The sequence below is a fragment of the Lissotriton vulgaris genome, chromosome 5 (assembly GCF_964263255.1).
Source record: "Lissotriton vulgaris chromosome 5, aLisVul1.2, whole genome shotgun sequence".
In the NCBI taxonomy this organism is placed as follows: Eukaryota; Metazoa; Chordata; class Amphibia; order Caudata; family Salamandridae; genus Lissotriton; species Lissotriton vulgaris.
The window spans coordinates 1,058,231,291-1,058,243,707 of record NC_141693.1 but is presented as its reverse complement, the minus strand read 5'-3'; the positions used below and the strand labels follow the sequence as shown (position 1 = coordinate 1,058,243,707).

Sequence of the window (12,417 nt, the reverse complement as noted above, 5' to 3'; positions counted from 1 at the left end):
TAAAAACCAACAAATAAATAAAATATTTGTCATTTACAAGACCAATAGCTCCAACTTTTCTAATGCGAGACCTGTTGCATTTCCAATGCTTGTTTATTTTGAGGTCAAGTCATTCGCCAGAGCTAACTGGTCACTGTATGTCACCATATGATTTGCTATTTTAACAGGGCCATTGGGCTGCGGTTTCCAAAAAGATTGATGGCTTTTTGTAAAGAAACTCCCACATCATTGCCTGGCTGAATTCTCAGTGACTAAAACTTTAAGAATTCCATGTTCTAAAAATAAAAATGTCAATTTCAACACCTTCTCAAGCGCGACGCCTCGTGATGGCTTCAGCTCTGCTTTGCGGAACGCAATGTGGTGCCGGACTGTGAACAGATTCTAATGATCACAGCCTGGGTGCATGTGTGTTATGTGTATTTGTACAGTGCCCTATCACCCTTGAGAGTATCCTAATGCCGAGCAGGTATGTGCTAGCCCAGCTTGTGGTAGATTGGTTAATTGAAATGACAGGTCTTCAGAGTCTTGTGGAATTCAAGAAGAGAGGAGGAGGCTCTTCTGTGGAGTGGGAGGCCTTTCCACGCTTTAGGTGCAATGTAAGAGAACACCTGGCCCCCTGATCTGGTACAGTGTATGCATGGGAACCATGGAGGCATAGCACATGCTCATCCCTGTCTTCAAAGCCAATAAAAGACTTTCTTTACCTTGGCAATTATCCAGCTTCCATATGCCTTGCATCCTCGTTGGTTATGGCCGTCAGCTTTTAGGAGAAAGCAGATGTTTTTTTACTCGCACTACTGAACTTTTATTTCACTGTGCACAAAACCATTGTTGATGACTTATTGGAGGGAGCCTTCGTTTTGCAATATATCCCAAGCTGAAATATTATGCCTTTGGATCCTGTTGTGTCTTTCTTGCTTAATTTCCCAGTTTAGATACAATTTCCTTAGACTGACATATGTGTACCTATGTGCTTCTCCTGATTGGATATCTCTTCTTCCCGGTTGTCCGCTACCTGGACCAGGTGCATGACAGGTGCACTGGTCTCTAAGAGGAGCTCTGGGTGCCTGGAATAACCATAGCAAAGTCATTATTGTTATTCCTTTTTCTCGTACAGCCCATGGCACCCCTCTCTGCCAGATCGCCTCGTCTCTTTTGAAATCCTCCACATACTGACTGTCATTCATATGGTCCCATCCCAACCTAGCAATACTGTACTCCAAACCTTAACACTAATCCCTGTGCACTACACTTATTTGAGATTTAGTGTTCTTGGTTGAGATATGTTATCAGTTCCTGTGTCACCTTGCAATCTGGGTGAGTAGTCTTACTGATTGCTATGACCTTTTTTTTGTCTGTAGTACCGATATTGATTGCGGCAGTTATAGAGCAATTAAGCAGATATTTTACTGACATGATGGCTATAATACAGGCTTATCGCCAACTAAATATGATTTTATTGGACCACACCTTGATGAAGTTCCTCACACAGGGCCAAGTGGGGTTCCACAATTGAACATTCTACACCCACCACCCATGCTGCTATGGTATAGTCCACCTCTATCAAAAAGATTTTCTGTCATTCAAAACACAATGTTGGTTGCATTTCATGGGCAAACAAACAGTTTTTACACTGCTCAAGTTAAAGTGGTTGTCAGATCCACAGGGGATTGGGTGGGGCGGGGGCTAACTGGGCCTCAACTGTGGGGCTTGTCAGGGAGGCAGTATGGGGATGCTCACAGTAGCGCAATAAACTATTGTCCAACCTAGGGCTTTTCTTTCAAGAAAGTAAGCACTTTCACACACACTAGAGTGTAAAACTACACACTAACACAACCAAATACAATTTGGTGTCCCCGGGCAGTTTTGGCCAGTGAAGTACCTCTGTCTGCTATTACCCAGAGTGTCCTCACTCCACCCTCTCCCCAGTCCCTTCCAGAGGTGGTCCCTTTCCTCAGGGTAAGCGGTATAAGTGAGATTAGAGCCCCGGTCCGGCTAGTGCTCAGCCTTGAATTTCTTACCACACAGGGTGAATGCACAATCTAACCTCTACCACAGCACGATTGGCCTTTCTCTTCCAAAAGGGGGTGCATCAGCTGGTAGCTTTGTTGGTATGCTCCTTAATAGCTACTGGGGCGCTTGCCTAGCAGGTTCAAAGTTGACACTCCTAATTCATCACATCGTCTGGGGCTGCTGTTGAAGTCCTACACATGCTGGTGGTTCTGGTTATGATGCCTAACGCAGTGACCACGTTTTTGGTGCAGATTTAGCCATGCACTGGCAGATACTTTTGTGACTATATAATCACGCATAGGCCGATGCACTGGTGAAGATACAGCCACTCAGAGGCTGATACTCAGAAGTTGATATAGTCATGCACAGGTTTATGATTTTCACTGGCAATCACCGCCCTGATCAGGTCTCTGCAAGAAGTCTTGGTCTTCGCAGTTCCTACCCAGAACTGCTGCAGTGAGACTGCAAGCCCATCACATACTAGGGCCCACACATTCCTATCCTCAGTCTTTTTCTTTTGGATACGCTACAGACAGACACCAGGGGCATGCTGCTCCTCACCCATCCTGGAGAGTCACTCCTCCTGCAGTACTCTCTTGCTTCTTCACTCTCCCACCAGATAGGCTGTCAGGCAGGCACAATCTCTAGTTGCACAGCCTTCCTTCAATACTCTGCGGACTGCTTTATTCCTTGGCTATGGAGGGTTTGGAACTGGAAAAACAACTAGAATAGTGAATTCCCACTTTTATGCAGCCAAATCAGACAAAAGATGTGTATCCACTGGCTGCATTTTCAGCACCAATTTGGGGTGGGTCTCTCCAAGTGTTCTTTCCAAGCTGCTTTCAACACCTCCTTTGTGTAGAGTGATGCTTCTCACAGCAGGGTAGTCTCCAGTCTGGAGCGTTCACAAAATAAAATGCAAAAAGAGATTTGAAGTTCTGCACCTGTCTGTTATCAGCTATCTGAAACTAATCAGGAAAAGCCTAAAGATTGGGCCTCACATTGGACAGCAAATTCTGCAGTTCCACTCCTCACCGTTACCTTCTACCAAATGGCATAGTTAAGTAATCAGCAGATCTTTGCCTTGGAGAAGGCCAAATCGATTTTCTAAAGGATCCCGCTCCTCATTTCAGTATCTAGGACCCATCCTTCCATCCTTAGTTATGTCAGCAATGACACTTCCATCCCTGGGAAAACAAACATACCTCCATCTTATACAAAGGCCGGGACTCAGGTACCCATAATGTATCCCACAGTATGCATGTACTAAGCAGGCTATACACACACACAAACATACATAACATACATTTAGGGTATACGAATTCACAAAACATGGCATGCTGCCACTAATGCTTTATGTATTAACCCACAACAGGAGCAGTAGTCCACTGCCTGTCATGCTTGGTGTGCCCCTTCGGTTCACAGGGAAAGTGTGTGATCTTGTCTATGTCAAGCGATAACCCTAGGCGTCTGCACATACCCTAGATTAGCTTGATGCTATGACCAAAAAACAAGAGTCAGGATACCAGATACATTTGGGCACTAAGGGTGGAGAACACTACTGTACACCATGCGGGAGACATTCTGGACCCAACAGTGGTATTTAGTATTGCACATCTGTGTTGGATGCTCTTGCATGGACTAATTCATATTTATATCCTAAACATGCAATTACATAGGACTAGGCTGTTTTTAGCCAATAATTCTAGAACATGGTTTAACTCCTGTATGACAACTAGCCAAAGGAATGGAAGGCAATAATTTGAAATAAGGTAACTGATTATAGTTCCCTGAATTCTACAGTTGAGACCACTTACTTGTGATGTCTCTCTGTTTTAAGAATCAGAAATTGCTGTTTTCCACTGTGGTCTAATTAACTAAAGCAAGCTCTGGCACAGATCATGCCAGTTTCTGAAACCATTTCAGAGTGAATTGATATTGCAATTGGACCATCATTTGTAGGAATACAACCCCATATCTCATACATTCCCTGAACCATGCCAATTCCAAACCATGTTCCAGCCTCATTATGCCAGTCCACACCCTACCTGGCGATTTCCGAGTGGTATTCTGGTTCTTCTGGTCAATGAAGAAAAAATGAGACAATGACACAATATCCTTTGTTTTTTATTCTGAAAAGAATAGCCATTTTATGTCAGTTGCCCACTTCCTTGGATAGGACATGGAGTTGAGGATGCTTCCTGATGCCATCCTGTGCTTCCCCCTGCATGGAGCTACCCATCTACTTGTAGAAGTACTTGTTGATTCCGGTGGAGTTAGTAACTGTACTTAGAGCGTTTTGCTAAAGAACATTCTTTCCCATTATTGATAAAAGAACAACTTGAGATAGCATACTTTGTTGATACAGCTCCAAGCATTTATGAGTAGATAGTGAGAACACCATCTGTAGCTTCTGATAGCACACAAGAACTAAATGGTGCAGACTATCTGAATATTTTAGAATGTAAGTCTTGTGGAAGCTCAGTTTCCTATCACTATATCATTTGTGTGGCTGTTTCATTTACATTATATTAAATCGGCCCGTACCACACAGCAAAATGTACTTCTTCTCATGTCGTGAAGACATTGTATTGAAGCGATATGTTAACAAAAACTTACAATAAGTTTCATTCTTACTACAACATCTCAACTGGGGCTCATTTGATTGTCATGAAAAGAAAGCCAGAGACGTGTCTGTATTAATTACAGCAAACTAAATTAAATCACAGTTAGAATCGTTATCTGTCACCCTTATTTTCAGACTTGAGTGACTCCGTGCAAGTCACCCCCATCTTGACCAAAATGAAAGATGACTTTCAAAGCAAAGTATGTGCATTTCAAACACATTGTCCTGCCATTTGGATCTAGCAACGCCGGTGCGTTTGAATATCTGATCAATGATATACTCCAGGATTTGACTGACATACAAGTGGTTGTGTACCTAGACAATATTTTTAATTTAATGCCATTCCTGTAAAGAACACTTCACTCATATACAGTCTTTTCAGGGCTACCTGATCATTAGCTTTATGCAAAAAGTGAAAAGTGCACCAATCCATACAGATCAGCTGGAATTGTTCTCAATGGTGTGGCTAATTTTGATACGCTGGAAGATTTGAAACCCTTCTTAGGATTCTCTACTCTTTAAGGGAGAGGGTTTTATTCTCACATCATTACCCCTTGACATGCCTAACTAAGAAAAGTACTCCCTTTCAACGGGGTTCTGAAGCAAACCCATGCTTTTGAGACATTAATAACTGATTTTTGATCTGCTCCAATTTTGATTCAACCCAGTTCCGAGAAAAACTTTGTACTGGAAACAGATGGATCCAATACATTACTGTGAGCCAGATTACCATAACAAGGAGATGATAGAACATTTACCCCTATAACCCATTATCACGCACTGTGTCAGCGCCTTAATTAAATTATGCCATCTATGACAAAGAGCTCTTAACAAGGAAGGATTTATTCATTGGCATTACTATATAGAAGGATTGTCCCAGCCTACGCAGTTTGTGAAGAATCATAGGAATCTGACATTCTGATATTGTCAATGTACTTGAGCCAACATCTTGCTCACTGAGAACTTTCATCTGCTTGTCTTGACTGTTTCACAGTCTATTGACCAGGATCCAAATATGGAAACAAAGATGCGCTGCATCTACTTCATCCCACAAACTATTCACTAGAACTATTGGCACTCCTCAGACTGTTGATCTATCTATCAGCAGTGCATAAATCGACTTGGAAGAGAGGATCAATGAGAAAGTTACGTGATTAGTTTTTTCACAGCTATTATCCGACCCAGACCTCTTCCTAGAGAGAAACCTAAATCCTCATGCGCCATACCAAGAGGACTGCTATGTCTTTTGAAATGACCTACTGACTCCTGGCAAGTGCTTAGAACATTTACTTTCCACCGACAAGTGTACCGTGATTTGGGTTGTACTTGACACACTTACCAAGTTGCAATAACTTTGATGCCTAGGATAATCCCAAGCTCTTAATTAGTGTCTTTGTTGCTATGTCATGTATATCGACTACACAGACTGAAGCTATTTTTTCTGATAGACTGCAGTTAATTGCTGTTTTGAAAAGCTATCTCCAGACTATCGGGCACCCAGGTCTGATATTCCACAGGCTTCTATCCTTGGACTGATTGGCATATGGAATATATTTATCAAGTCCTTGAGCAATACCTAAATGTTTTTACCTGCAGGTCTAGTAACTTGACTACACTACTCGACCTAACTGTAAAGTACTTGACCCTTGAACTGGCTTCATCCCGATTGTAACTGAAAGTAGAGAGAGCCAGGCACTGCTATTAGTAAATTTCAGTGGAAAGGTAAAAGGTTTGTAGGTGCTCTCAGGTGTCGCCCATCACTCTGGGCGAGTGTGAATAGATCGAAATAAGTGTGGCCAATGGATCATTGGATACATCCCTGAGGCACTCAATATGATATTGTTCAAAAACAATTAAATGAACAGTCTTAATTCTTTGTCCATATGGTTCTTTTTATTTCTTTGTTATTCCATCATTGGTATTGTTTTCATATCCATATGACGTGATATTTCCAAATAAGTCTTTCACTTTCACAAATGAGACATTTTATAATCCGCTCCAATGCATTTCGGGCCACCGCCCTTCATCGGGGAGCATCTACAACAAACAGTCCCACATCTGGACAAATCCAGAATGGAAAAATAACCTAAAGATGTACGGCAGGTATATCGACGACCTGTTTATTCTTTGGAACAACACACGTCAGAATTTGGAACAGGCGTTATTAACCCTCAATGCGGCCAATCCACGAATACAGTTCACCTGGACAATAGACTCTAAGACCATTACATTTTTGGATGTACAAGTCACCGTACAAAACAACAAAATAACAACTGATATCTTCCGTAAACCGACGGATCGTAACAACATGTTACACTACAACAGTTTTCACCAACCCTCCCTAAAAAAACATTTACCGAAATCACAGTTGATGAGAGTCAAACGCATAACATCAGATCCGGATCTATCAATAATGAGAATGGAGGAAATGAAAGACCGATTCAGAGACAGAAAATACCCGGAAGAAATTCTAACACAAGCTACTAAAGATGTGGAGAAATTAAACCGACATACTTTGTTACACTCTACGACAAGAAAACAAAAGAGTGACCGGATGGTCATCGTGTCAAAATATTCTAATGCTACCTCTGAGTACAAAAACATAATAATGAAACATTGGCCAATGTTAGTGTTAGAACCGGACTTCAAAGACATGTTTAAAGATAGACCAATTTTTGCCCACACTAGGAGCAAAAATCTGGGTGAAATATTGAAACAACCTACAGACCCCAACACTATTGCTAAAGGAACGAGACCATGCAATAATTGCAATAACTGTCACAGCATTATACCAGGTAACACTATAACCCATCCCATGAAAGGAAATAACATTAAATTACAAGTGACAGCAACATGTGACTCCAACAACCTGATATACCTCCTCAAATGCCCGTGCGGCAAAGTCTACGTTGGAAAGACAGAACGTAAACTAAAGACTAGGTTGAACGAACATAAATCCAACATCCGCACTCACAATCTCAAATCATCAGTTGCAGCTCATTTCTTGGAGATGAACCACAATATCTCTCAGCTGAGATTCATGGCATTGGAAATTATTCAGAAAAAGGAAGGCAGAGACAATAATAAAATGTTACTACAACGAGAAAATCACTGGATTTATAAACTGAATGCGACTAAGCCTGCGGGCTTAAATGAACGCGTGGAATTTGCATGTTATCTATAAACTATAACCAAGGCAATTTTTTGCCTTTTGTTCTGTTCTGAACCCAGCTCGTGTATGCTCTTTTCACCTTATTCTGAATTGTAAATACTTCATTGTTCTTTTTCATTACTAACCCGGTTTACTTTACACGATGTTTTATTTTAATTTTATTTTTTTAATTTAGAGCTTTATTTAATCACCATCGCATTGCATGCAACCAAAACATCGTAGTCTGTCACCTAGATCTATGAGGGACGACTAGTCCTTCCTTAATGTTCACGGTTAATGATCATATGACCCTCACAAAACATTGGCGCGTTTACACACACATCGCGAATAGCCGTCTCCGGCGCCCGGGAAGATTTGAAACATCATTCAATGTAAGTAAGCCTGAAGCGATACGCATTTAATGCGCGCAGTCACTTGGGTTAACCTCCGTTTGTAACCTCCGCTTGGGACCGTTTAACCAGTATTTTTAATACCTTTCCGGATAGACACCGCGTTTATACTACGTTACCGCTGCCTGAACAGCATGCCTTTACCTCCGTCTTAACGTTCTTACGTTTTTGGTATCTTAAACTAAGCACTTTTCTTCACCATTAGGACATAACGTCATACCCATCACAAAAAGCACACGTTGGTGTAAGTTAAATATGGGGCTCTTTATTTTCGCCGGTTTTCTAGAACGTATTGTTATGCTTTTCAATGCTTTTTTAATTATTCATTGGAATAAGGATTACACCTAAATACCGTTTTGTTGTAGATGCTCCCCGATGAAGGGCGGTGGCCCGAAATGCATTGGAGCGGATTATAAAATGTCTCATTTGTGAAAGTGAAAGACTTATTTGGAAATATCACGTCATATGGATATGAAAACAATACCAATGATGGAATAACAAAGAAATAAAAAGAACCATATGGACAAAGAATTAAGACTGTTCATTTAATTGTTTTTGAACAATATCATATTGAGTGCCTCAGGGATGTATCCAATGATCCATTGGCCACACTTATTTCGATTCATCCCGATTGTCACACAGCTCACTTTACAAAATCGTCTAACTTAAATCACAGACAGAAAAGTAACTGTAGGAAGACAAACTGACTTTTGACCTCTGTCTCTGAAACCAGAGAAATGTGACAAGATAACAAGATTGAAAGGCATCTTTATTGCTCATTCACTTTGTGAGCAAGCAGAACACCTGTTGTCAGCTCGCCAGAACAGGCAAGTAGGCATTAAAAATAGCTTGTCCTGATTAATCTGGCACGTTATTGAGAGTGGTCGAGTGGATTTTTCGAGCCCTGAGAACTTAGTCTAGATTGCACACACACCATGTCTTCTCTACCTATCAACTGCTTAACCACCTCACACCAGATGTCCTTGCCAGAGTCCATTTCTACTAAGTAAAAGAGGAAGTACTATCAGTGCCTTGAAAACTGGACAATATAACTTTCCACTGCAATAATATAGCACTTTTTCAGGTCATCTCTTCCCTCACTTTGGAAAAATAGCCTAAATTCAGGGAGCTGGTGGTGTACCTATGGGACAAGAAAATCTCTCATCTCTGGGGGTTGAAGCTTTTGTTGACTATTGTAAAAAAGCAGGTTGCCGTGCGGATGCTGCCGATGCTTGAGTCCTCCTTAAGCTTACCCCCTCCCCGGAAGACAACAAGAAGACACCTGAAACTCCCAGCTTTAAGACCGCACGCAGGCTGGCAGCTAGCATCCTCAAGGAAGTCGAGCAGGAGGTTGAAGAAATCAGTACAGTGGTGCAATTGGAGCCCCGATGTGTCGTTGGCAGACAATGACTGATGAAAGGACACACAAACACTACATCAAGGCTGAAAGTCCTTGCTCCTCTTAGGCGCTCCAATCATATTTCAAGATAGACTGAAGGCTGACCTCTAGCCACTTTTATGGCTTTGCTACCTTGCTTCAGTGTACGAGACTGTATATCCTTTCTACAATGGTGGGTCCGTGACACTTGCAGCTTGGAGAGCTGATGTGTGGTAATCAGTCGTTGTGGTTACTCCAGTTTCTTGTTCATGTCTCTGTTGGTTTGTTTACACTGTGTTTATTTTGTTAACTCAGACGCAGACCATGGGATTATTGTTTGTTGTGTTGCACCGCTTGTATTTTAAAAAGAATGGTCCACAGACCGTGTTTCGGCATCAGTGATGCATCCTCTCTCAACCAACTATGCATCAGCTTAATATAGTCTCTTTAAACAAACAAGAGCTAAATTTACCCATGAAATAGAAGGCGCTGTTGAAATGTCTCCAGGTTGAAGACATTGATATAGCCATGCTTCAGGAAACTTTAGGCATGCTTCAGGAAACTCACTTGCTATCCTTCAACACCAAGAGCCTTTGCTCCTATTGGTTCCCGTCGCAGCTTTAATGATCTAGTCCTACCAAAACCAAGAGTATTTCATGCTTGTTTAAGTGTAATTAAGCCATTAAGATCAGTCAGAAATATGCGGACAGGGACAGCATGCTGGTTGACCTATGGAGTCAACTAGGTATACACACTATCACCATGTTCTCTATTTATGGAACTAATTAAAACAAAGACAAGTTATATAACTCCATACAGTCGCTGATTGTGGATTTTACCAGGGGTGATTTCAATACGGTTTTAAATCCCTTGATAGACCGGTAAGTTGCGCATTATAACATTTACCATGTCCCTCAGATGCTATTGCAAGTCCTGACAGACTTGCAGTTATTTGATATTTGGTGTGAAACCCAAGCGGAGGGGAACGGTTATACCTTTTATTCAAATGTCAATAAAACCAACACAAGAATAGATTTATTTCCTGTTACCTCGATTGCTTCAATTGCGGTTCATGGAAACTTCTGTAAGCACATAGGTCCTCTCTGACCATCCTTCAGTTTTCCTCCTACTAGCCACGTACGTGTGTCCACAGTCCAAACATCTTCCTGGTACGCCAAAGTCGCCTTTCTCAACCCAGCCCTGTGAGATTTGATACAAGAGGCCCTTGAGAATTACTTCAAGGAAGATGACACCTGTGAAGTCTCCTGCACTACCCTGTGGGACGTGGCTAAAACAGTGCTAAGAGGTGAATTAATAGCCCACACAGCAATGTTTACCAAATTGGCCAATGCTAAAAGATTAGCCCTCAAGGCCCAGTTGACCCAACTGGAGGCCCAACACAACCATTTCGGATTGAATAACGTGTATACACAGCTGAGACAGTTTTGGGGAGAGGTAGAACAGCTATATAGGGCTAATGCAGCACAACAACTGCTATATCTCAACCAAAAGTATTACAAAAAAGGACACAAGGCCAATAGGTTATAAGTTGAGACAGAAACAGACCTGAAATTTCTACCATTAAAGATGACCCAAGGACCATCCTAGAGAGATTCAACTGATATTCTCAACCCTTTTATGGCTTTTTACCCCTCTTTATACCAGGCACACCCTACAACAAGCACAAATCAGGAGCGTTATATTCAAGGATTTTCTTTCCCTCACTTAAACCATACCTTGCTGCATAAACTTGAAGATCCTATTACACCTGAGGAGGTAAAGATAGCTATCCATAACTTGAAATCAAATAAAACTCTAGGGCTGGATGGGTCTCCATGTCCTTTTACAAAGTCTAAATGTGAACTGTTTGTGGAGCCCTTGGCAGGGGTGTTTAACTCCTTTCTCCTTACTAAGTAAGTTGGTCACCCCTTCCATGGGGGATTCGGCGGTTATGCTTTTATTGAAACATGGCAAGGATCCTACGGCTTGCTCATCCTAACGACCTATTACATTGAAAAACTTTGATGTGAAAATATTTACCTCTATACTGATTTCTCAGCTGCATACAATATGGCCACTACTTTTATCGAGCGCTAGTCGGCATTTGTCAAGAATAGACAGGCTAGAGACAATGTGATATTGGGGGTCAACATTTTCGATATAACAGAGCTGACCAAGTGTAAGACTATCTTTCTCTCACTTAATACAGAAAAGGCTTTTGATAGCTGACTGGCATTACCTCTGAACACTACTCACAAAAACTCGGTTGGGCCCTCACACGATTACTTATGTACTGTCCAACTATGTCACTCCTGTGTCCTGAATTAAAGTAAATGGAGCTCACTGTTATCTAACCTCTCAAAGTAGGGGAACTAGGCAGGGTCGCTCCCTGCCCCCTTGGTATTTGTATTAACGAATAAACCATTGGTCCACCGATCGAAAACAAATCCTAATATCTGGGTGAATTGAGGTTGATGGTGAGTAGCATATAGTGGCTTTAATTGCGGATGATGTGTTGTGCTTTTTGACGTGTCCCAATACATCCCTCACATTCCTTTAAGACGAATTGAGACAATTTGAAGTGGCCTCAGGCGTTCGTATACATCATCCAAAATCTAAGGGCATAGGGGTGGTGGACTCGACGGACATTTTCCTGTCTTTTTTGGGCTTCGTATGGAAAGGCACACCTAAACAGCATCTAGGCATGTTTCTCACTAAATCTCACTAATACAGTCAACAGCCTCTTCGAAGGCAACATACCTGCTGTGCTCAAAGCTCTGTTGAAGGATCTATACCATTGAGGCAGACTAGAAATTTCCTGGTTGGGCTGCATGAACTG

General features: G+C 41.7%; 1 protein-coding gene across 1 annotated transcript in view; it reads left to right on the top strand.

Moving 5' to 3' along the window:
* The window catches only part of PCGF6 (polycomb group ring finger 6), a 305,170-nt gene that overhangs the window by 90,909 nt on the left and 201,844 nt on the right, over window positions 1-12,417 (top strand). The window lies entirely within an intron of this gene.